Below are 26,519 nucleotides of genomic sequence, written 5' to 3'. Positions count from 1 at the left end.
GACAAATATTTTAGGCTTTGTAGACCAAAGAGGCAAAATTGAGGTTAATATTTATGTACTTAGGTAACCATTTAAAATGTTACCAGTTAAAACGTGAAAATTATTCATAGCTCATAGGCCATAAAAATAGGCATCTGTCTGGATTTGGAACACAGGCCATAGTTTAATGACACACCTGACATAGAGACTTGTTTTTAAGTGGCCATGACCACATGAGAGGCAGGAGGTAAGACTCCATCCCTACTAGATGGGAAGTTAGAACTAAACCTATCTATCCCTAGCTTCACCTTCAATGAAAGGGTGTGCCAGGAGAAAAAATATCTGCTGGCAAAGGGAGACTAAGACCAAATTCTCTTGGCTTCTGCTCTGGGTAGGAAACAGGTAGGAAATCTCGAGAATTCTGAACCCCAGATCCGTGTACACAGTGTTTGGGTTGCAAGTTTATGTGCGGTCTTGCAAACAGAAGCTAAGAAATTAACTTAAAATGCTCCCAAATCGGTGGTATTCCAAACACAAAACTAAACCCTTTCTGGAGAGGTAGATCTTCAACACAGGCCTATAGCCTTCCCACAGATAAAGTTTAGCTAAACATGAGCTCATGATCTAAATTTACACAATAATGAAGAAATCAGCTAGAAGTGGAGAGAATCAGCAAAAAACAATCAATACCAGAATTAGATTCCCAAGGCCATCCATCAGATGTTGGACTAATCAGGTGCAAGGCAGAAAATATACATAAAACTAGAACTGAAACAAGGAACAAGGATGTTTTAAAAGACTGGGTAGGATCTTTAAAACATTTTTCAAGTACGTCATTGATAAAGCTAAAAACTCAAAGGTCATGTAATACAGCAGATTAATCATGGAGAAGAGTAAATTTATGCTGTTTTTAAAAATATGGCAGATCAGATTTTCTGCCTAATTATATAAGTAGATTTATCTTTAAAAAATACACATTATTTTAAAGACTTATTGGCTGTAAAATAAGTTAAGGGTGTTTCAAAGGGCTTCTCTCCAAAGAAAAGTGAGAAGTAGCAAAACACAGAAAGTCGAGGGGAAAAAATGTCAATATATACATTGCGATAGGGTGAACTTAGCCTTAGGCTAGCAACAATGTGGACGAGCTGACCCTTAGATACTTACAACTAAGCTGGAATCTTCAAAAAGTTCAAGTATTTATAACTAAAAAGATTTCTTAAAATTAATAACCAAGTGTTTTAATTGACATCAGAAGAGTAAAACAATAAACCCTGAGAACATAGAAAAATAGATAATAAATATATGAGCAGAACTTAATAAAACAGAAAAAAGTATAAAATTGAGGAGATTTAGTAAGTCCAAAGAATATTCTTTGAAAAGATTTAAAAAACACACTTTGATTAAGCAAAACAAAAACATAAGTGAATAATATACAGAAAGAATCAGGACAATGTTCTAGCAGAGAATATATGAAATGCCAGTAAATTTGAACATTTCTGTAAAGTGGACAATTTCCTAGCTCCTAAAGTTTACCAAAACTGACACAAGAGGAAATTTATAGCTGGAGTTCTTTCAGCAGTAAAGGAATTATGTCAATAGTTTACAGTCTTTCACCAAGAAAATACCAGACCCAGCCAGATCATTTGGGAGGTGAATTCTATCAAACTTCTGTTAAACAGATAACATCAATATTAACTAAGAAAAACTTCTAGAGATAGCGAAGGAAGAATTCTCCTTTATTCATCTTATGAAGTCTATATAATCCTAATACTTAAAATAGATTAGGACTGTAAGGAAAAATAAATTTACAGGTCAAATTTACTTGTAAATATAAAAGCAAAAATTTTAAACTATGATATTAGCTACCCAAGTTCACTAGAGTAAGAAAAATCATGAGCAAGTTAGGTCATCCAATGAATGAAAAGGTAGTTTAAAGTCAAGAATATATATCAATAGATTGAAATCACCACATTTTATTTCTTTCATCTGTCTCTTTAAAAAATTGATAAGTACTTATATTGATCTCTGTTGTACTAGGCACTGTGCTAAGTCACTTACATATTTACTCCTTTAAACCTTCTATCATCCCTGGGGGAAAGTTCTATTTTGCTTCCATTTCTTAGCTAAGACTCTAACCCCCAGGAAAGTGAAGCAACATTTGTAAGTTTTTGTGGATGGTCAGTGATGGGACCAGTACAGGAACATCCACAGTCTGTGCTTGGAAACAGTGCCGCATGTTGACACTCACATTACAGATGAAAGGAAAGGAACCATGCACTTACCATATAGATTAAATCTCACATTCCAGGTTAAAGGAAAGGAACCATGCACTTACATTATAGATTAATACCCACATAACAGGTTAAAGGAAAAAGAAACATGTGCTTCTCTCAAAAGTTGTAAAGAAATCATATCCATTTCTTGATATATTTCCCAATTTCTTTTGCTTGTTTTCTGACCTTTGTAGTGCATTTTGCCATGAGGCAAATTTTAATTCTTATATAATTAAATGTATCCTTTTTTCTTTGTATCTTAGAAAGGTATTCCTCATGAATACTTTATTTCATGTCTCCCAGGTTTCTGATACTTTTACAGTTTCATTATTTTTTAACTTTTAACTAGTTGCTGTATCAAGAATTTAGTAATGATAGCCATATTTTCCCACTTTTGTTGAATAATTTTTGCTAGTGATCCAAAATGTGAATTTTATTTTAATCTCAATTCCCCTATGCTCTTGCATCTAATTTTAAGATGCTTCCTATTCCACTGGTTGTTTTGTCTATCTAAAATAAATGCTACCTTAATTATAATGTAATTATAATGTAATAAATGTAATTAGTAAACATAATATGACATATAATAAATAGCATATATAAAATAACAAAATATAATTTACCATATAACAAGGTCCAAGGAGAGGAAAACTATACAATCACTTGAAATATCCCGCAAAAGATAGTTTATAAAATTCAATATTCATTTGTAATTTGAAAGAAAGAGTAAAATAGGGATTGATGAATCCTTCCAAAATAAGAAGAAATTATATGTCTACAAGAGAAAGAGGTAAATGATAAACTTTAGTAACACTGGCAATAAATGCAGGACAAGATGAGGATGCCTGATATAATGTTAAAGAAAAAGTATTATGTAACATTGTTTTTGCAGCACTGTTGAGTTCAGTGAAAAGAGAATCTCATAGAAATGAGTATCTCCTTCTTCTTAATGTCTGTACACTTGTCCATTGCATGAACATAATAGCTTATTTAGCCAATATGTTACTGATCTGCATCTGGATTTCTAGGTTTTCATGGAATTTTATTATGCACAATTGTTTCAAACACTAGGACTTCCTCTTATGTTTATATCTTTTGAAAGAAACAATATCTCCACAGATGATTTATCTGTGCTGGCTGCTAGCTGACTTTGGGTACTTCTCAGTTCTTCCCTTTACCTTCCTTGTCATTATGAAAATGGAAGGCAAGAAGGTCTCCTGTTTAGAGACTGTAAAGATAGATCTTGGTGATAAAGTCTTGGTGGTAAAGGCTAAAAGTGTCAACCCAGAACAAACGTTTTTCCAGCTGTAACTATGTGTGAATCCCTTGGCTTGATTCCGTAGAGGATGTAAGACAAGACTGTAGAATCTGCCATCAAAGTGCTTCCAGTAGGATGAGCTAAGTGAAGTATGATGGCATATGAAATTCAAGACAAAATATAATGTCTCCTTTTCTCTCCTAGCAAAACTTGGTGGAGTGAATGTAGAAGTCACTGTATGCTTTGAATTAAAGGAACACAATAAATCTTGTTTTGGAAGGTAAGTATTCTGGTCTCTTTGTCTAGAAAAAGGAAAATGAGGTTAACCAAAGTTAAACTCATAAATAATTGAGCATTAATTAAATATCTGCGGTCTATGTTTGTCTTTGATCATAATTTCTCCCAATTTATAGACCTCTTTGATACTTGATGAATCCTTGTCAAAGATGCACTTAACAATGATTATTACTTGCGTATTAGGTTTTGCCTGGGCCCTGAAGAAACTATCCTAAATTACCAGCTATGATTGTCACTTGATTTCCTCACAGAGAAAAATCAGAACCCCTTGTCTTAAGTGGCTTGGAATGTGAAAGTAGTTAGTCTCTTAGATATTGTTAGAGGACCCTAGAGAGCCCATTGGTGAAAGTTTGGAAAACATTGGGCTTCTTAAAATTGATTCTTGTAGTGCTTTAGGAAAGATCACTGAACCAAAAGGATAACGGTGTTTCTGGTTCTGTTGTTAGCGTTCTCCATGGAAACATTGCTGAAGCTTCTGGACTCAATTTCCTTCCCCATGTGTGAATGTCACTGAAAATATCCAACTCCATTCTATCCCCATATAACTTCAGAAACTAAGCAAAATGAAGACTCAAAATTCATTTCAAATAATGAAATGAATATATAAGGTAGAATGGAACTGGAAAAATACCTGGTTTAAATTCTGGAAAGTACCAACTATACAATTCTGGATAAGTTGCTTACTCTTGCTTAGTCTAATTTAATGCCCATCTCACAGGAGGTTATGATGATTAATTTAATATCTTTGTATAACACACAGTGTTATGTAATTTCTTCTTGTTTTTCTTGAGTAAATTCGTATCCTTAAAGCAACTCACTGTAAACAATAGTTACTTACTTGCTTAAATTACTCTTATCTTCTATTATCACCTGAACTGTGTCCTGCTCAAGTTAGCATGTGGAAGTCTTAACCCCCAATACCTCGTAATATGACTGTATTTGGAGATAAGGCCCTTAAATAGGTAACTGAAGTCAAATGAGGTCAAATGGGTGGGCTCTAATTCAATATGACTGGTGTCCTTATAAAAAGAAAATATTAGGACACAGACATGAACAGAGAGAAGACCATGTGAAGACAAAAGGAAAACATGGCATCTACAAACCAAGAAGAGATACCTCAGAAGAAATCAATCCTGTTGACACCTTATCTCAGATTTCTAGCCTCTACAACTGTGAATGAGTAAATTTCTGTTGTTTAACCTCCCCAGTCTCCGGTACTTTGTCATGGCACCTCTAGGAAACGAATACAACTTTTTATGGCCTCCTTGTCTCAAGTTGAAAGTTCAGTATTTGGCATCATAGCTAAGAAACAAAAATATCATCTACATTCGTTGTTGTAGCCTTTCTTCCCCATTCTCATTGCCAGTAATTTCCATATTTGGGTCTGTTTTCTGTATCTTGTAAACAGAGCGTTACACTCATTTCTAGTCTTACTGTTAATATACAATAAATGTGCAGATACCGAATAGATTTTGGAGAAGTGCAACATATAGTTGGTACATGTGTGATATGTGTGTATTCATATAATTTATACTTTTTCTCTATTTTCTTCCTTTGGTGTGAGCTAAGTTTCTCTGCTTTTGTGACTAGCACTCCTGAATACTAATCCCTGAATTTAATTCACCAAAAATTATCAAAAATAATAATAATCTGGGGAAAGAGAGAGTGATAGAGGGAGATGAACAATCAGGCAAGAGCAGTACTATGAATTATTAGGGTCTTATTAATAAGATTATGTTAGTCTAGAGGAAATGACCATAAGTATCATCAGTGAGCCCAGTTGGTCTTTACTGACTGCTAGACACATCCCTGAGTTCTGTTCTTAGTCTCCAACTGTATGATTACTACTGTCTGGAAGTATTATTTGAACAACTAAAGTCACTTAATGGAAAAGGAATATGTCTTTAGAGAAGCAACAGTCATTTTTCTATCTGATTAAAAAGCAATGTTGACTGTCTGGAAACCTCAGTCATATTTGTAAGCAGGAAAGCATTGGCTATTAAAAGTGGATGATGTAAAGAGATGAGCAGAAACTTTGGTGATAGGTATACCTGGATTTAATTCTCACTTCTACCACTTGGCAGCTGAATAGCCTTAGGCAAATTTCATACCTCCCAGAAATTCACTTAATTCAGTCTGTAAAATGGCATAATAACTTATTATAGCATCCTTTTAGGAATTTTAAATCACTTATTGAAATAAAAGTACACACTATATAGACAAGTATGGATTCCTCAGTAGGTGTTTGACCTTTCATTTCTCCAGTATCCCACCCCCATCAAATAAAGAAAAATACTTTTTAAAATTTATGAATATTTAATTGTTCTAAAGTTAAAGCCATAAAAATAAAAATAACCAAATGGCCTACTATCATACCATTAGAAGAACAAAAAAATAGGTCTTCATGAGAGTTCCAAATTAGAATACAAGTTTTCATTAGGCACCTGTTTATGTATGCTATTCTGCTCTTTACAATAAATAATTAAATTTAAAAGACTTATTTCCTCACTTTTAAGACTTTATTAGTTTACAAATTACATATTGACCTATGCTAAATTTTATACCGACCCATGCTAATGAATTCAGTACAGAAAACAATAAACACTGAACTCAAGCAAACTACACACACACACACACATATATATATATACATATATACACGTATATATATATATTTTATATATATATATATATATATATATATATATATAACTTGAATGCATTTATATCCTACCGTGTCTCATAAATCATTGTGGTAACTCATCGGAATACAGACAATCAAATATAATGGTAAAAGCACTTAATATAAACAGGGTCAAGGATACATAGACAGAAGATGAAGAAAAGATGAGGGAAATGTGAACAGGAGGAAGTGTAGTTAATCGAGTTGTATGTTTTGCCCTTAATATTCTCTGTGTGGGGACTTCCCTGGTGGCACAGTGGTTGGGAATCCGCCTGCCAGTGCAGGGGACATGGGTTCGAGCCCTTGTCTGGGAAGATCCCACATGCCTCAGAGCAACTAAGCCAGTGCGCCACAACTACTGAGCCTATGCTCTAGGGCTCATGAGCCACAACTACTGAAGCCCACGTGCCACAACTACTGAAGCCCCAGCACCTAGAGCCCGTGCTCCACAACAAGAGAAGCCACAGCAATGAGGAGCCCGCACACCACAACGAAGAGTAGTCCCCGCTCGCCCCAACTAGAGACAGCCTGTATGCAGCAACAAAGACCCAACACAGCCAAAAATAAATAATAAATAACTTTATTTTTCAAAAAAGATTCTCTGTGGATAAAACAACATGTAAATAATTGGTTACAAAGCCACATTATTTTAAGGTGCCAGACTGCACATTAACAGTCTGACACAAAGGGACAGCACAGGAAAACTATTCAAAGATAAAGATTTTTAAATCTTTGCAGTTTGAAACCTTTTAGAGCAAGTATAATGAGCTCGACACACATTTCAACACTCAACATGTTAATCACATGTTCAAAGTATGTCTCAAACTCATTGGAAATAGCTGTTGTCTCTGTCCCTGATATCCAAAACTGATCTGTGATGTGTAAAACTCAGGAGGTATTGATATCCACTTTTTGGCATCTGAACAGGAAACAAAGTTGTTTTGCAGTGATAATAAAGAATGAAGTAAATGCAAAAGGATACAAAAGACAAAGTACTGAGGGAATGTATTAACAAAACGAGTCAAACTAAATTCTGGTGAACTGGGGCCTACGATTGTACACACTCCATGGAAATACCCCAGCCTAAATACTGGCATACGAGGAAGGGTACTGCGAAGCCCATCACAGTATAATCCTTTAAAATGTCCCTTTCAAGGTTGGCTCCACTCAACACTGAGTATAGGTAATCTTCCCATGTGGCAGAAACACTGGCTGCCCAATGATTGACCAAGAAATTAACACACTAATGAATAAATGATGCTAATTTATTTCTATCCCTGACAACGGGAAACAACACACACTCTGTGTCAATGGTATGTCCTCTTTCCCACTTTTCTAAATGGTAAATTATGGTTTTCCCTTCATTGCTTTATATCATGTGTGGCAGGCATGTTGGGAAATGGCTATCAATGGTTCTGTTATTGATTTCTACCTTCATTTCACTGTGGTTAAACAAGATACTTTGTATGATTTCAATTTCTTAAAAATGTATTGGTACTTGTATTGTGGCCTAACATATGGTCTCTCCTGGAGAATGTTCCATGTGTACTTGAGAAAAATGTGTATTCTGCTGTTGTTGAGTGGAGTGATCTATATATGGCTGTTAGGTTTAGTTGGTTAAATGTGTTATTCAGTCCCCCTACCTCTCTACTGATCTTCTGTCTAGATGTGTTATCCATTATTGAAAGCAAGGTATTGATCTCCAACTATTATTTTAGAACTATCTATTTCTTCCTTCAATTCTGTCAATGTTTGCTTTCCATATTTGGGGGTTGTTTGGTACATATATGTTTATAGTTGTTATATCTTCTTGATAGATTGAACTTGCTATCAACTTATAGTGGCCTCCTTTTCCTCTTGTGATAGTTTTTGATTTAAAGTTTTTTTTGTGTGATATTAACATAGCCATCCCAGATCTATCTTCCTTCCTTCCTTCCTTCCTTCCTTCCTTCCTTCCTTCCTTCCTTCCTTCCTTCCTTCCTTTCTTTTTCTCTCTCTCTTTCTTTTTTGTTACTATTTGCTTGGGATATTTTATGCTATGCTTTAGCTTTCAAGCAACTTGTGTCTTTTGCAATCAAGTGAGTTTTTTGCGGACAGCATATACTTGGATTATGGTTGTTTTTAAAGTCCATTCTGCCAATGCTTATCTTTTTATTGGAGAGCTTAATCCACTTACTTTTTCAAAAATTACTGATGAGGAAGAACTTAATTCTGTCTGTTTCCTGCTTGTTTTCTGTATGTCTTATGCATTTTTTGCCCCTCATTTACTCCATTACTGACTTCTGTGCTTAGCCGATTTTCTTGTGGTGAACCCTTGATTCCCTTTTCATTTCTTTTTGCATATAGTCTATTGATATTTTCTTTGTGGTTCTCAAGAAGATTACATTTACCATTCTAAAGTTAAAACAATATAATTTCAATTGAAACCAACTTCAGTAGCACACAGAAACTCTGTTCCTCTACAGTTCCATTCCTCCTCTTTACATTATTGTTGTCACAAATTGCACCTTTATACTTTGTGAGCCCAATAACATGAATTTATGATTATTTTATGCATTTGTTTTTTCAATCATGTAAGAAATAAAAAGTAGAGTTACAAGCCAATAACACAATACTGACTTTAGTATTTGCCCATGTATTTATCTTTACTGGAGATTTCTATTTCTTTCTACACCTTCGAGTTGCTGTCTAGTGTCCTTTCATTTCAACCTGAAGGTTCAATTTAGCATTTCTCCTAGGGCAGTGGTAGGAAGTTGTAAAACAAACGCCCTCAACCTTTGTTCATCTGGGAATGCGTTAATTTCTCCCTAAGTTTTGAAACCAGTTTGGCCAAATATAGAATTCTTGGTGGACAATGTTTTTCTTTCAGCACTTTAAATATGTCTGGCCTCTTGCTTCCGTGGTTTCATATAGGAAATTAGCTCTAATCTTTTTGAGGATCCCTGCTTTGTAACAAATTTCTTTTTTCTTTCTCTTTTGGGAGAAAAGATTCTTTCTGTCTTTTGGCTTCTGAGAGTTTGATTGTACTGTTTCTTACTGTGGGTTTCTTTTGGTTTCTCTTAGTCCTGAAATCAGCCAAAGATTTATAGCAACCAAACACATACTGAACCAGGGAAGAGGCAATTTGAAAATGGCAGGAAAGCTTTGTGGCATTTTTACTTGCCCTTGCCCCATCCACTGTTAGTGTAGTGATGTTCTTAAAGTGGTGGAGTCTTAATGCAGTGATAGTCTTAAAGTAGCAGCAGACCATTCCTAGTATGGGACCCTCAATCCTGCTTCAGGAGGGAGCAGAAGAGACCGTACTGTCAGATTATTATGTGTATCTGTTCTAACCTGTCTGGGAGCTACCTGAAGGACTGACACAAGATGCTTATCTCTGCCTTAGCTAACTTGGAACACAGTCTGGAAAAGCAGCGGTCATTGCTCAAAAAAAGTGCAAGGTGAGCTAACAAAGCACAGATGGCTGGGGCAGAAGACTGTGCATTGAAATACAGTAGACCACAGAAGATGCAGGAGCCAAAGTTGGTGGAGATTCTTTGGGAAATTAGAACCTACAAAAAGTACACATGTGTCCGGAGAAACTAAGAAAGCCACATGCATACTCAAGATAAGATGCATGTTCTGAAAACACCAGAGGAGTCTCTAAGCTTTGACCATGGGCTGAGCCCTGAACTCAATGCAGGTCAGCTAAATGTTGAAGGAGTGATCCAGCAATCTGCACAATGGGCAGAGGTGTGTGGTTTTGAGTGTGCATGTGGATGTGCTTGTGTATATTTACTTTTGTTTGTTTTAGGTGCAGGAATTCAAGGAAATCTCTGTCAAAACATTAGCTAAACATGAACTAAAGGAACAGAGACTTCAGTGCGTACATACGATAAGGAAAACAGTCATTGCAAAAATAGTTTGGAAAGGTCCCTAAACAGACTACTACAGCCTTGAACAATCAAAAGCCCAGGAAACCCTGGGAAAGTGGGAGAATCTGATTTCCATAGATACCACATTATAATATTTGAAAGACAAATTTTCAACCAAAAAAATCACAAGGTATACAAAGACATGGAAAAGTATGGTCCATTTAAGAAAACAAATTAATTGATGAAACCATCCCTAAGGAAGCCCAGACATTTCTCCATTGCATATTCTTGCCTCCTTTGTCATAGATTCATTGACCATGAGTGCATGGGTTTCTTTCTGGGCTCTCTATTCTGTTCCAGTGATCGATGTTTTTGTGCCAGTACCATACTCTTTTGATTACTGTAGGTTTGTAGCACAGTCTGAAGCCAGGGAGCATGATTCCTCCAGTTGTGTTCTTCTTTCTCAAGACTGTTTTAACTATTCAGGATCTTTTGTGTTTCCATACAAAGTTTAAAATTATTTGTTCTAGGTCTGTGGAAAATGCCCTTGATATGTTGATACAGACTGCATTGAATCCGTAGATTTCCTTGGGTATGATGGTCATTTTAACAATATTAATTCTTCCAATCCGTGACCATGGTATATCTTTCCAGCTGTTTGTGTCATCTTTAATTTCTTGTATCAGTGTCGTATAGTTCCCTGGGTACAGGTCTTTTACCTCCTTAGGCAGATTTATTCTTCTGTATTTTATTCTTTTTTACGTGATTGTAAATGGGATTGTTTCCTTAATTTCTCTTTCTGATAGTTCACTGTTAGTGTATAGAAATACAATAGATTTCTATATATAAATTTTGTATGCTGCAAATTTACCAAGTTCATTTTTGAGCTCTGATAATTTTTTGATAGTGTCTTTCAGATTTTCTATGTATCCTGCCATCTGCAAACAGTGACAGTTTTATTTTTTCCTTTCCATTTTGGAGTCCTTTTATTTTTTTACTTTTCTTGTCTGATTGCTGTGGCTAGGACTTCCAAAACTACCTTCAATAAAAGTGGTGAGAGTGGGCATCCTTGTCTTGTTCCTGATCTTAGGGGAAATGCTTTCAGCTTTTCACCATTGAGTATGTTAGCTATGAGCTTGTCATATATGGCCTTTATTATGTTGAGGTATGTTCCGTCTATGCCCACTTTCTGGAGAGTTTTTACCATGAATGGATATTGAATTTTTTTCAAAAGCTTTTTCTTCATCTATTGAGATGATCATATGGTCTTTAGTCTTCAATTTGTTACTGTGATGATAAGAGACCTAAGACAGCTACAGAGGCTAAGTGACCTTTCCCTCCCTGAATTGGTAGGTATCCTTGTTCTGCCTTCTAATTGAGTTAGTATCTGAGTAAAGAACTGCCAGGTGTCATTTAGTTCACAATACACTGCTGTGGCAATATAGAAATGAATTTGCCTAAATCATTTGGCTTTTCTAAATTATAGTAAATGAACATACTGAATGAATACTTCAACTTAAGGAAATGTTCTTAAAAATATATTAATGTAGGCACTTCAGCGGAGAATTGTAAACAAAATAAATAATTCAGGTAAAATTAAAGTACACTCAGTTGTATCCAGTTTCCTCTTGTAAATCTCTCTTTTTCATGTGAGTGGACAGTCACTGGAGAATATCTGTCTTGGGGCTAAGGAAATCTAAGCCTTCTTGGCCACACTGTATTCTCTTATGTCATTTAATAAAGACACCAGTTGGGTTGCTGAAAAAATAGTGGGAAAAATCAATCCCTCACATCCAAAGGGCAGCTCTTGAAAATATGTGGATTGTTGTAGTCGTTTTGCTCTTCTGGCCTCAGAAGTTCTAATCTTAACCTTAGCCCCTGATGCAGAGAGACTTTTTAAACCAATTCGCACATTACTCATTATGTGACTGTTGAATAAGAGAAACCCAGCTCTTTTCCTGTGCTTTCAACCAGTTATCTTCTTCAAAAATTTGTTTGGATTGTTATACCTTATTCTTGCCTGGCAAGGGACTTATGGGAAGGTTCTTATTGTTTGAAAGTTTGGTGCCAGTATCTGCAAAGAAAGAAGAAAGTAAAGAAGGAAAGGTGTGTTTATCAAACATCCCAATAGTGAAGGTGTGTGAAAGCAACTTTTGAAAAAGTGAATCTGTCCGAGTTTAGCCGTATTATTACATCTTATTTTATTCATTGAACATAAATAATTATCAGTGAATCCTTTCTAGATTTTCTAGTTTCCCAAAGTTCCCTGTATTCACATTCTAAGCTGAAAAATGGTATTTTAAGTCACTGCTCTCCACCTTATATTATTTATAATCACCCTCATGACCTCTTCCTTCAAAGAAACGTGATCCTGAGAAGTGTCCTTTGTTTGTCTTTGTGGAAGAAGTGATGTGGATGCATCCTGGAGACCTGTGAGATGTTTAAATTGTGGCCTAATGAAACTAGGATGGAGAGTTCTGGAAAGATCTGGAAAGATGGCTGGTAGAGTGTGGCCAGATGTGGGAGAAGAGAGACGTACAGAGAGAGGGAGAGGAAATTTTCAGAGGGAGAAAATTAAACAAATAATTCAATAAGTTTTGTTGTGTGGTGTGGGATGCAAGCCTTTCTCTCCCCCTTTCCTCCACAATCTCTTTGTTAAAGACTGTGTTTTTCATTAGTTTTACTAAGATAGGATTTGCCGTTTTCTTTGGATACTGAGAATGGACCCATGGAAACAGTTACATTTGGGTTATCTCTAACTATCTTTAATGAAGAACATAAATATTGACCACTCTATCTATGCACATGCTATCACCATGCCTTTTTTGTTCTCTGTTCATATATCTAAGTCCTCTTCTTTGAGGTCAATCTCAAATCTCATCTGAAATGTACATTTATTGATGGATTCAACCCATAATGAACTGTCCCTTCTTTGTCCTCCTTAGGCTCTGATTATTTATAAAAACTCATTTTTGAACTTAGAAACTGTCCAATATGATATATTAGTTATTTCATCAGCATCTTTTATATCCTCAACACAGTTATAAGCTTTTTGTGGGGCTGGGATCATACATTCTGTAATTTTTCTCAGTACTTAACACTTACTTTGATAGAAAGCGCATTCATTCATCTAAACATCATTTATTGAGTGTTAATTAAATGTCTCAACTCAGTAAATATTGTTGGAATGAATGCATGCATGAATGAGGGAGTATGCAATAGGTAGCCTAATGTACCACCCGATGTGAAAAAACCAAAAACATAAACACAAAAGCAAGCCAAAAAGTGGCCCAGGACTTTCTGTAAAATATCCTGCTTTTGTTGGATGAGGCCATGAAAATCAAGATGCTCCTGAAAGGTCTTAAGAGCTGACCAAGAATAGTAAACAATTGAAATTCTCTCAGGCTTATTCAACCCTATCACTGGACACATTTATACCTCTCAGGAATGTTATTAAAAGAAGAGATTAATAAAGCTTTTATAGATGAGTTGATAAATCTCTAAATATTTAAATCTTCATTTCCTCCTAGGTGTCTCTATTTTGGGTTTCAAAAGATTTCAAGAAACCACAGGATAATTAAAAAAATTAGACATTAGCTTTCTTACCTTCATGTTTTTTGATGGTAAACACATTTTATTTTCTCCATAGTGCTGCCCAATTTCCACCAGTACAGTTCTTAAGTGAATTTTGCTCTGGATGGTGGGATATATAAGATGTAAATGAATTGTTTGTATAGGTTTTAGAATTCTTCAAAAGGGCCTAGCCATGGAAATGCATTGAATATTACTTAAATAAGTAAAGTAACTTCCTCAGAATTATTATTCTATTCTGGTTAGGATACTCTCTGCCCTGGTTTGTTAAAATTTCCCTCTAGAGTGGTTTTAATTTTGTTTCTGATAGGGTCCTAGGATTTATTGCCACACCCATCCTGCATCTGTTTTTCTTTGAATTACTCTCCTTGCATTTTCTGATTCCTACAGGGCCTTACAGGTTAGTGACAACCTGGCCATCACAACTCTGGGAAGGCCTACTTTTCAGAGGTGTTGATGTTTTCTGTACCTGAAGGTTTTCAAGAGATACCAATCTTCCTCACCACCTCCCTTGGCCCTCTTAATGGACTAAGCAGTTCCTCATGAAATTTCTGTAGGATATCTGTACTAACTTCTCAATATTGTTCCATCCTGGGTCTAAATTCCTGGCCTCAAGGTAATGTTAGATTTCTAGCTCCAGCCCCTATTTACATAAGGCCTATACTAAGGAACGGAACCCATAGACATCAGTCTGCTCTTATTTCTCTGGATTTCATTTCTCTGTTACTTTCTGAAACATGCAGGTGTTCCTTTCTTTCTTTTAATCTCAGCTATGTGCTTTTAACTTTTTCAAAATTGACCCAGAATTTACATGTGTCTCCAGTAAGAGTACATTAAATTGAGCTTAGTCTGCTCTTCTACGGGCATATTTGAGATCCAAATAATTTGCTACTTAACTGGATTCAGTTACCTGTATATTTCAGGCACCTAAAACTCACCATGTTCCAAATTTCCCCCTTTATTGTTAGTAATTTTCTTGGGAATCTTGATAACATTAGATGGAATAAAGTTAGTGAGTGGCCCAGGATTGCCTGAAATTTTGTTTGTCAGAGTGGCCAGGGAAAGTTAAGCAAAGAAGACAACCAAATGAAAAACAGAATCACATTATTATGGCTGAGACAAGATTCCATGCAGAGCTCTCTGTAGAACTGGGTTGGGTCATAACTTATGCCAGAGCTCTAGGTGGGGTTGACACCATCTCATGCCAAGCTCTCAGTTCTGGGCTAATGTCATCTCTGGTCCACTCTATGGAGTGGAGACTTTGGAGGAATGGCCAATGTGTTCTGCGGTGTAGGAAGAGGGAAATTGTGAACGTTACTTTCTAAATTGTGGAGGAACTAACCACTGTAAATGTGCCTTGAACTATGGTTTTTAATTTGACCAGTCAGATCAATGACCTTCCCCTTGAATGAAATGCTGCTACGTATATGAGCAGAAAAACAAAACTGGTATAAGGAATAGATAGCTAGTGGGAAGCAGCCGCAGAGCACAGGGAGATCAGCTGGGTGCTTTGTGACCACCTAGAGGGGTGAGATAGGGAGGGTGGAAGGGAGGGAGATGCAAGAGGGAAGAGATATGGGGACATATGTATATGTATAACTGATTTACTTTGTTATAAAGCAGAAACTAACACACCATTGTAAAGCAATTATACTCCAATAAAGATGTTAAAAAAAAAACTAGTATAAGGAGATGGAGAGACTGGGAGTCTTATTTTCCCAGCAATTCACTTTTCCTCGACCACAACCTTCCCTTGAGTCTCCTAGACCTTGGGGATGATCGCAACCCCTTGGGTTGGGTGATGGCAACCCCATCTTCACTAGAACCTCTATAGTTAACTTTGATTTTTCCCACTCCGTCTATCCATCCCATGTATGCAGTCAGACATTTGATCTTGGACTTTTACTGACAAAATATCCTTGAATATAACCATTTCTTTTCACTCCCACTGCTACTGCTTTTGTCACTGCCTTAACTAGGGCTTTATCTTTAAGTCCTTTATATAAATATATAAATAAAATATACAAATAAATAAAATATAATATTAATTCTGATGATTTTAAAGTCTTTTCTTGATAAAGACTTTTCCTGATAAAGATACACAATATCTTATATAAATATTGTTGTATTATCTGTTCCTTTCTTAGAATTTTAGTCATATGATTCTATCTCTTGGTATGTCTAGAACTTTTTGATTGAATGCTGACTATTTTATTTGGCTTTTTTAATTTTTCTCAGTGGAAATGTTGTTTTGCTTCAAAATATTTTACTCTACCTGGAAATAGCAAATCTTCAAATTACAATTTTTTAAATGCTTTCAAATATCAATACTATAGGTGTCACAAAATCTAGAAAAATGACATTTGAAAATTAACTACTGCCAGATGTGTCTCTATAAGACTTTTTCCCAACTCTTGTAGCTATATATTCTTTAACTGCCTCCTCATATGACAGTTTATGTGTTTTAGAAATAAAATTTTGAGAAATAAACTTTGTAGTTTATAGACATAGATTTCTTTTAACATGGTTGATTAGAGTTTGCTTTTAGTTCTTAATAGTTTAGAAAAGTTTATTTCAGCGTCACAATTTATTATTGATAATGTCACATCAATTTTCATTGTTAACTTTGAGAAAACCTCTATGGATTACTTCCTCATAAATATTTACTATTATAAATGCATTACTGATTTCAGTACTGCTATAGGATTGTGCATTACAGGAATTCTGATAAAATACTCATTCACACCATTCCATTACACACATTATTGATGGGGTATATTCTTTTATTTATTTATTTATTTATTTATTTTTGACTGTGTTGTGTCTTCGTTGCTGTGCGCAGTCTTTCTCTAGTTGCAGCGACTGGGGGATACTCTTTGTTGTGGTGTGCAGGCTTCTTATTGCGGTGGCTTCTCTTGTTGCAGAGCACGGGCTCTAGGCATGCAAGCTTCAGTAGTTGTGGCTCATAGTCTTAGTAGTTGTGGCTCACGGGCTCTAGAGAGCAGGCTCCATAGTTGTGGCACACGGTCTTAGTTGCTCCGTGGCATGTGGGATCTTCCCGGACCAGGGCTCAAACCCGTGTCCCCTGCATTGGCAGGTGGCTTCCTAACCACTGTGCCATCCGGGAAGCCCCTGGAGTATATTGGTGTTTTTTTTTGTTTGTTTGTTCTGTTTTTTTTTTGCAGTATGCTGGCCTCTCACTGTTGTGGCCTCTCCCCATTGCGGGGCACAGGCTCCGGACATGCAGGATCAGTGGCCATGGCTCACGGGCCTAGCCACTATGTGGCATTTGGGATCTTCCTGGACCAGGGCACGAACCCGTGTCCCCTGCATTGGCAGGCAGACTCTCAACCACTGCACCACCAGGGAAGCCCTGGAGTATATTCTTGACAGAAGGAAATTTCCGTTTTGACTAAGCATTGAAGAAACCTGAATCTTTGACTTATCTTTCACATGCCTGATGATTGAAATAATTTTCCGCAGAATAACTTCTGGTTTTATACTTTTCAGTTCTTTTTTTCTTCTTCAAATGCACATGCTTTGAGAGCTGTGAAGTGCAAGACATGGCTATATTGTAAGGTGGTTTTTGTCCTTACGCTTCTGTGTCTTGTGCTAGTTAAGTCAGTAGAGTAGTCAGTAAGAGTACTGGAAGTTATTCCTGTAATGGGATATTATATAGTCAATTACATATGGTGGTGTCTGAAAATCACATAATAGCCTCACTTAAAACATCTCCTTAGCCGGATTTCAAAAAAGCCTGTGACCAATCCAATATGATCCAACATAGCGGACTATGATAGAAGAAAAATTGGCAAAGAAATAGACGCTTGTCTTACCTGATGGAAGTTAAAATATCTCACTTTTGGCAATTTTGCAAAAACATATAATTACATGAACTAATTTCTAGGGTTCTTCGTAGGACCTAAAAAGGAACCCATAGAGTTGTGGAACAACAATAGAAGCTACTGTGATGAGAAGCCCCGGCACCACAACAAAGAGTAGCCCCCGCTCGCCACAACTAGAGAAAGCCTGCACGCAGCACTGAAGACCCAATGCAGCCAAAATAAAAATAAATAAATAAAAATAAATAAATTTATCTTTTAAAAAGTAATACTCAGGTTTGAGTCATGAGAAATTTGATGAGGAGAAATTAGCTAATGTTTTCAGAACTTTTAAAATATCAAACTCAGTCTCTAAGATTTTAGCATTATATACAACATCGGTTACTTATTAGTGGTTTGGGAAGGCCAATTTAAAATTTTCTCATCTTACTGTATTGAAATTCATGGCCGTAATGTTTTCCACGTTGACTATATGAATGATGAAGAAAAGTCAATCATGTATTTCATTTCCAACTGGACAGAAAACAATATTTTAAAAAGTGTTTGGACTACTGACTTTTGATTTCTTCTAAGGCAAATGGATAGGTAATTTTTATTCCCTGATTAGGAGAAAAATGGTGGAAGAGGGCAGGGTTAAGAATTAAGATTTCGAGTCGGAGCGCAGGGAGAGGACTGGGGCTGGCGGCAGGAAGAGAGCCTGAAGGGGTTAGTGCACCACGGCTAGCCCGGAGGGAGTCCGGGGAAAGGGTCTGGAGCTGCTGAAGAGGCAAGAGACTTTTTTCCCTTTTGTTTCCTGGTGCGCGAGGAGAGGGCATTAAGAGGGCTGCTTGGGGAAGCGCCGGAGTCAGGCGCGAGCCGCGGGTAAGGCGCGGACCTCGGACACAGGCGTCGGCCGCCGCCGCCGCCGCGGCCCGCCGCCGCGGCCCGCCGCCGCCGCGGGGCCTGTGTGCGAGCGCGGGTCACTGTCCGCCCCGCCTTCCGGGGGGCCTGTGCACCCCGCCACTGCCGGGGTCCCGAGACCCGGGGACGGCTTTCCCGGGAAAGCGCACGGAGCGCCACGGGCTGCTGCAACGTCACGCCGGCCTCTGCCGCCGCAGGCCCGCCCCACACTGCGCGCCCCTCCCTCACCTCTGCCTGAGTGAGCCAGAGCCCCCGAATCAGCGGCTCCTTTAAACCCGTCCTGTCTGAGCGAAGAACGGACGCCCTCCGGCGACCTACGCGCAGAGGTGGGGCCAGGTCCAAGGCTGAGACCCGGGAGCTGTGAGAGCAGAGACAGGGAAATCTCTCTGTGCAGCCTCGGAGGCAGCGGATTAAAGCTCCACGGTCCATTTGATGTGCCCTGCGTCTGTGGAGTGCATGAATGGACAGCGAATCATCCCAAATTGAGGAAGTGGACTTTGAGGACAAGAATTAAGACTTTCCCCCCTTTTCCTCTTTTTACAACGAATTATTCCAAATTAAGGAGGTGGACTTAGAGAGCAAGATTTCAGACTTCTCGCCCTTTTCCTCTTTTTACAACGAATTATCCCAAATTGAGGAGGTGGACTTGGAGAGCAAGATTTTTGATTTCCCCCCCTGCTCTCTTTTTGTGAATGTGTATGTGTATTCTTCTGTGTAAGATTCTCTCTGTATAGCTTTGCTTCCACCATATGTCCCAGGGTTCTATCGGTCCGTTTTTTTGTTTTTTTGGGTTTTTTTTCCAATAATTACTTTCTAATTTTAATAATGCTACTATATTCCATACTTTATTCTATTTTACTTTACCTGCTCTTTCTTTTTTCCTACCTTCCCTTCCTCCCTCCCTCCTTCCGCACCTCCTTTCCTTCTTTCTTTTTCTTTCCTCCCTCCCACCCTTCTTCTTTCCACTTTCTTTTTCTTTCCTTCCTCCCTCCCTCCCTCCTTTCTTTCCTTCTTTCTTTCCATCATTCCTCCCTCCCGCCCTCCTTTCTTTCTTTCTTCCTTCCTTCCTTTCTTCCCTTCTTCCTTTCTTTCCCTCTCTCTTTCTTTCTTCTACTAATTCTTTCTTTCTACTTTTTCTCCCTGTTATTCTGAGCCGGGTGGATGAAAGGCTCTTGGTGCTGCAGCCAGGAGCCAGCGCTGTGCCTCTGAAGTGGGAGAGCCAACTTCAGGACACGGGTCCACAAGAGACCTCCCAGCTCCACATAATATCAAGCAGTGAAAATCTCCCAGAGATCTCCATCCCAACACCAGCACCCAGCTTCAGTCAACGACCAGCAAACTACAGTGTGGGTCACCCTATGCCAAGCAACTAGCAAGGCAGGAACACAACCCCACCCATTAGCAGAGAGGCTACCTAAAAACATAATAAGGCCATAGGCACCCCAAAACACACCACCAGACGTGGACCTGTCCACCAGAAAGACAAGATCGAGCCTCAACCACCAGAGCACAGGCATTAGTCCCCCCCCACCAGGAAGCCTACACAACCTACTGAAACAACCTTAGCCACTGGGGTCAGACACCAAAAACAACGGGAACTACGAATCTGCAGCCTGCAAAAAGGAGACCCCAAACACAGTAACATAAGCAAAATGAGAAGACAGAAAAACAGCAGGTGAAGGAGCAAGATAAACACCTACCAGACCTAACAAATGAAGAGGTAATAGGCAGTCTACCTGAAAAAGAATTCAGAATAATGATAGTAAAGCTGATCCAAGATTCTATTTCCAAGATCCATAATCTTGGAAATAGAATAGACAAAATGCAAGAAACAAGTTAACAAGGAACTAGAAGAACTAAAGATGAATCAAGCATCAATTAAAAACACAATAAATGAAATGAAAAATACTCTAGATGGGATCAATAGCAGAATAACTGAGGCAGAAGAACGGATAAGTGAGGTGGAAGATAAAATAGTGGAAATAACTGATGCAGAGCAAAATAAAGAAAAAAGAATGAAAAGAACAGAGGACAGTCTCAGAGACCTCTGGGACAACATTAAACACACCAACATTCAAATTATAGGGGTTCCAGCAGAAGAGGAGAAAAAGAAAGGGACTGAGAAAATATTTGAAGAGATTATAGTTGAAAACTTCCCCAATATGGGAAAAGAAATAGTTAATCAAGTCCAGGAGGCACAGAGAGTCCCATACAGAATAAATCCAAGGAGAAATACACCAAGACACATATTAATCAAACTGTCAAAATTTAAACACAAAGAAATCATATTAAAAGCAGCAAGGGAAAAACAACAAGTAACACACAAGGGAATCCCCATCAGGTTAACCGCTGATCTCTCAGCAGAAACTCTACAAGCCAGAAGGGAGTGGCAGGACATAATTAAAGTGATGAAGGAGAGGAACCTGCAACCAAGATTACTCTACCCAGCAAGGATCTCATTCAGATTTGATGGAGAAATTAAAACCTTTACAGACAAGCAAAAGCTGAGAGACTTCAGCACCACCAAACCAGCTTTACAACAAATGCTAAAGGAACTTCTCTAGGCAAGAAACACAACAGAAGGAATATACCTACAATAACGAACCCAAAGCAATTAAGGAAATGGGAATAGGAACATACATATCAATAATTACCTTAAATGTAAATGGACTAAATGCTCCCACCAAAAGACACAGAGTGTCTGAATGGATACAAAAACAAGACCCATATATATGCTGTCTACAAGAGACCCACTTCAGACCTAGAGACACATACAGATTGAAAGTAAGGGGATGGAAAAAAGATATTCCATGCAAATGGAAATCAAAAGAAAGCTGGAGTAGCAATTCTTATATCAGACAAAATAGACTTTAAAATAAAGACTATTAGAAGAGAAAAAGAAGGACACTACATAACGATAAAGGGATCAATCCAAGAAGAAGATATAACAATTGTAAATATTTATGCACCCAACATAGGAGCACCTCAATACATAAGGCAAATACTAACAGCCATAAAAGGGGAAATCGACAGTCACACAATCATAGTAGGGGACTTTAACACCCCACTTTCACCAATGGACAGATCATCCAAAAGGAAAATAAATAAGGAAACACAAGCTTTAAATGATACATTAAAGGAGATGGACTTAATTGATATTTATAGGACATTCCATCCAAAAACAACAGAATACACATTTTTCTCAAGTGCTCATGGAACATTCTCCAGGATAGATCATATCTTGGGTCACAAATCAAGCCTCGGTAAATTTAAGAAAATTGAAATTGTATCAAGTATCTTTGCAACCACAATGCTATGAGACTAGACATCAATTACAGGAAAAGATCTGTAAAAAATACAAACACATGGAGGCTAAACAATACACTACTCAATAACGAAGTGATCACTGAAGAAATCAAAGAGGAAATTAAAAAATACCTAGAAACAAATGACAATGGAGACACGACGACCCAAAACCTATGGGACGCAGCAAAAGCAGTTCTAAGGGGGAAGTTTATAGCAATACAATCCCACCTTAAGAAACAGGAAGCATTTCGAGTAAACAACCTGACCCTGCACCTAAAGCAATTAGAGAAAGAAGAACAAAAAACCCCCAAAGCTAGCAGAAGGAAAGAAATCATAAAGATCAGATCAGAAATAAATGAAAAAGAAATGAAGGAAACGATAGCAAAGATCAACCAAACTAAAAGCTGGTTCTTTGAGAAGATAAACAAAATTGACAAACCATTAGCCAGACTCATCAAGAAAAGAAGGGAGAAGACTCAAATCAATAGAATTAGAAATGAAAAAGGAGAAGTAACAACTGACACTGCAGAAATACAAAAGATCATGAGAGATTACTATAAGCAACTCTATGCCAATAAAATGGACAACCTGGAAGAAATGGACAAATTCTTAGAAATGCACAAACTGCCAAGACTGACTCAGGAAGAAATAGAAAATATGAATAGGCCAATCACAAGCACTGAAATTGAAACTGTGATTAAAAATCTTCCATCAAACAAAAGCCCAGGACCAGATGGCTTCACAGGTGAATTCTATCAAACATTTAGAGAAGAACTAACACCTATCCTTCTCAAACTCTTCCAAAATATAGCAGAGGGAGGAACACTCCCAAACTCATTCTACGAGGCCACCATCACCTTGATACCAAAACCAGGCAAGGATGTCACAAAGAAAGAAAACTACAGGCCAGTATCACTGATGAAGATAGATGCAAAAATCCTCAACAAAATACTAGCAAACAGAATCCAACAGCACATTAAAAGGATTATACACCATGATCAAGTGGGGTTTATTCCAGGAATGCAAGGATTCTTCAATATACGCAAATCAGTCAATGTGATACACCATATTAACAAGTTGAAGGAGAAAAACCATATGATCATCTCAATAGATGCAGAGAAAGCTTTCGACAAAATTCAACACCCATTTATGATAAAAACCCTGCAGAAAGTAGGCATAGAGGGAACTTTCCTCAACATCATAAAGGCCATATATGACAAACCCACAGCCAACATTGTCCTCAATGGTGAAAAACTGAAACCATTTCCACTAAGATCAGGAACAAGACAAGGCTGCCCACTCTCACCACTCTTATTCAACCTAGTTTTGGAAGTTTTAGCCACAGCAATCAGAGAAGAAAAGGAAATAAAAGGAATCCAAATTGGAAAAGAAGAAGTAAAGCTGTCACTGTTTGCAGATGACATGATACTATACATAGAGAATCCTAAAGATGCTACCGAAAAACTACTAGAGCTAATCAATGAATTTGGTAAAGTAGCAGGATACAAAATTAATGTACAGAAATCTCTGGCATTCCTGTACACTGATGATGAAAAATCTGAAAATGAAATCAAGAAAACACTCCCATTTACCATTGCAACAAAAAGAATAAAATATCTAGGAATAAACCTACCTAAGGAGACAAAAGACCTGTATGCAGAAAATTATAAGACACTGATGAAAGAAATTAAAGATGATACAAATAGATGGAGAGATATACCATGCTCCTGGATTGGAAGAATCAATATTGTGAAAATGACTCTACTACCCAAAGCAATCTACAGATTCAATGCAATCCCTATCAAACTACCACTGGCATTTTTCACAGAACTAGAACAAAAAATTTCAAAATTTGTTTGGAAAAACAAAAGGCCCCGAATAGCCAAAGCAATCTTGAGAACGAAAAACGGAGCTGGAGGAATCAGGCTCCCTGACTTCAGACTATACTACAAAGCTACAGTAATTAAGACAGTCTGGTACTGGCATAAAAACAGAAAGACAGATCAGTGGATCAGGATAGAAAGCCCAGAGATAAACCCACGCATATATGGCCAACTTATCTTTGATAAAGGAGGCAGGAATGTACAGTGGAGAAAAGACAGCCTCTTCAATAAGTGGTGCTGGGAAAACTGGACAGGGACATGTAAAAGTATGAGATTAGATCATTCCCTAGCACCATACACAAAAATAAGCTCAAAATGGATTAAAGACTTAAATGTAAGGCCAGAAACTATCAAACTCTTAGAGGAAAACATAGGCAGAACACTCTATGACATAAATCACAGCAAGATCCTTTTGGACCCACCTCCTAGAGAAATGGAAATAAAAACAAAGATAAACAAATGGGACCTAATGAAACTTCAAAGCTTTTGCACAGCAAAGGAAACCATAAACAAGACCAAAAGACAACCCTCAGAATGGGAGAAATTATTTGCAAATGAAGCAACTGACAAAGGATTAATCTCCAAAATTTATAAACAGCTCATGCAGCTCAACATCAAAAAAACAAACAACCCAATCCAAAAATGGGCAGAAGACTTAAATAGGCATTTCTCCAAAGTAGATATACAGACTGCCAACAAACACATGAAAGAATGCTCAACATCACTAATCATTAGATAAATGCAAATCAAAACTACAATGAGATATCATCTCACACCAGTCAGAATGGCCATCATCAAGAAATCTAGAAACAATAAATGCTGGAGAGGGTGTGGAAAAAAGGGAACACTCTTGCACTGCTGGTGGGAATGTGAATTGGTACAGCCACTATGGAGAACAGTATGGAGGTTCCTTAAAAAACTACAAATAGAACTACCATATGACCCAGCAATCCCACTACTAGGCATATACCCTGAGAAAACCATAATTCAAAAAGAGACCTGTACCAAAATGTTCATTGCAGCTCTATTCACAATAGCCCGGAGCTGGAAACAACCTAAGTGTCCATCATCGGATGAATGGATAAAGAAGATGTGGCACGTATATACAATGGAATATTACTCAGCCATAAAAAGAAACGAAACTGAGCTATTTGTAATGAGGTGGATAGACCTAGAGTCTGTCATACAGAGTGAAGTAAGTCAGAAAGAGAAAGACAAATACCGTATGCTAACACATATATACGGAATTTAAAAAAAATGTCATGAAGAACCTAGGGGCAAAACGGGAATAAAGACACAGACCTACTTGAGAATGGACTTGAGGATATGGGGAGGGGGAAGGGTAAGCTGTGACAAAGCGAAAGAGAGGCATGGACATATATACACTACCAAACGGAAGGTAGATAGATAGTGGGAAGCAGCCGCAGAGCACAGGGAGATCAGCTCGGTGCTTTGTGACCGTCTGGAGGGGTGGGATGGAGGGAGATGCATGAGGGAAGGGATGTGGGAACAGATGTATATGTATGACTGATTCACTTTGTTATAAAGCAGAAACTAATAAAAAAAAAAGAATTAAGATTTCAAGAGCATGAGAGGTAGATGGCCAACCAGAGTTCCTAAGGTTCAGTGCCTGTAACTGTTGCCACTGCTTAATCCTGCCAAAGCAGTGGTACGGCTGCTGCGCTCGTGTTTGCTACCTCTAGAAACATTCTTGCCAGTAGTGGCGGCAGCGGGACTCAATTACCCCCTTTTTTTCACTCTCTCCAGAAGCTCCAGATGGCGTCTTACGTGGGCAATGTGGCCGACAGCACAGAACCGACGAAACGTATGCTTTCCTTCCAAGGGTTAGCTGAGTTGGCACATCGAGAATATCAGGCAGGAGATTTTGAGACAGCTGAGAGACACTGCATGCAGCTCTGGAGACAAGAGCCAGGCAATACTGGTGTACTTTTATTACTTTCATCTATACACTTCCAGTGTCGAAGGCTGAACAGATCTGCCCACTTTAGTACTCTGGCAATTAAACAGAACCCTCTTCTGGCAGAAGCCTATTCGAATTTGGGGAATGTGTACAAGGAAAGAGGGCAGTTTCAGGAAGCAACTGAGCATTACCAGCATGCATTGCGTCACAAACCAGATTTCATCGATGGTTATATTAACCTGGCAGCCGCATTGGTAGCAGCAGGCGACATGGAAGGGGCAGTACAAGCTTATGTCTCTGCTCTTCAGTAAAATCCTGATTTGTACTGTGTTCGCAGTGACCTTGGGAACCTGCTCGAAGCCCTGGGTGGCTTGGAAGAAGCCAAGGCATGTTATTTGAAAACAATTGAGACACAACCGAACTTTGCAGTAGCTTGGAGTAATCTTGGCTGTGTTTTCAATGCGCAAGGGGAGATTTGGCTTGCAATTCATCACTTTGAAAAGGCTCTCACCCTTGACCCCAATTTTCTGGATGCTTATATCAATTTAGGAAATGTCTTCAAAGAGGCACGGATTTTGGACAGAGCTGTGGCAGCTTACCTTCGTGCCCTAAGCTTGAGTCCAAATCATGCAGTGGTACATGGCAACCTGGCTTGTGTATACTATGAGCAAGGCCTGATGGATCTGGCAATAGACACCTACAGGCGAGCTATTGAATTGCAACCACATTTCC

General features: G+C 38.0%; 1 long non-coding RNA gene across 3 annotated transcripts in view; it reads left to right on the top strand.

The window, feature by feature from the left end:
- Positions 1 to 26,254, top strand: part of LOC308611540 — a 68,657-nt gene extending 42,403 nt beyond the window's left edge. For 2 of the 3 annotated variants that reach the window (XR_014014957.1, XR_014014958.1), the window contains 2 exons: positions 3,715 to 3,790; positions 25,634 to 26,254. This is a non-coding gene — a long non-coding RNA (uncharacterized lncRNA). Of the gene's footprint in view, positions 1 to 3,714; positions 3,791 to 4,253; positions 4,604 to 25,633 lie in introns of those variants that run through there. The other variant, XR_014014959.1, reaches the window with a different exon arrangement.
- The last annotated feature ends 265 nt before the right edge of the window (positions 26,255 to 26,519 follow it).

Source organism: Mesoplodon bidens, assembly GCF_964165515.1.
Source record: "Mesoplodon bidens genome assembly, contig: HAP1_SCAFFOLD_231, whole genome shotgun sequence".
Taxonomy (NCBI): Eukaryota; Metazoa; Chordata; class Mammalia; order Artiodactyla; family Ziphiidae; genus Mesoplodon; species Mesoplodon bidens.
The sequence above is the reverse complement of the archived record's forward strand: the minus strand, read 5'-3'. Positions and strand labels throughout refer to the sequence as shown.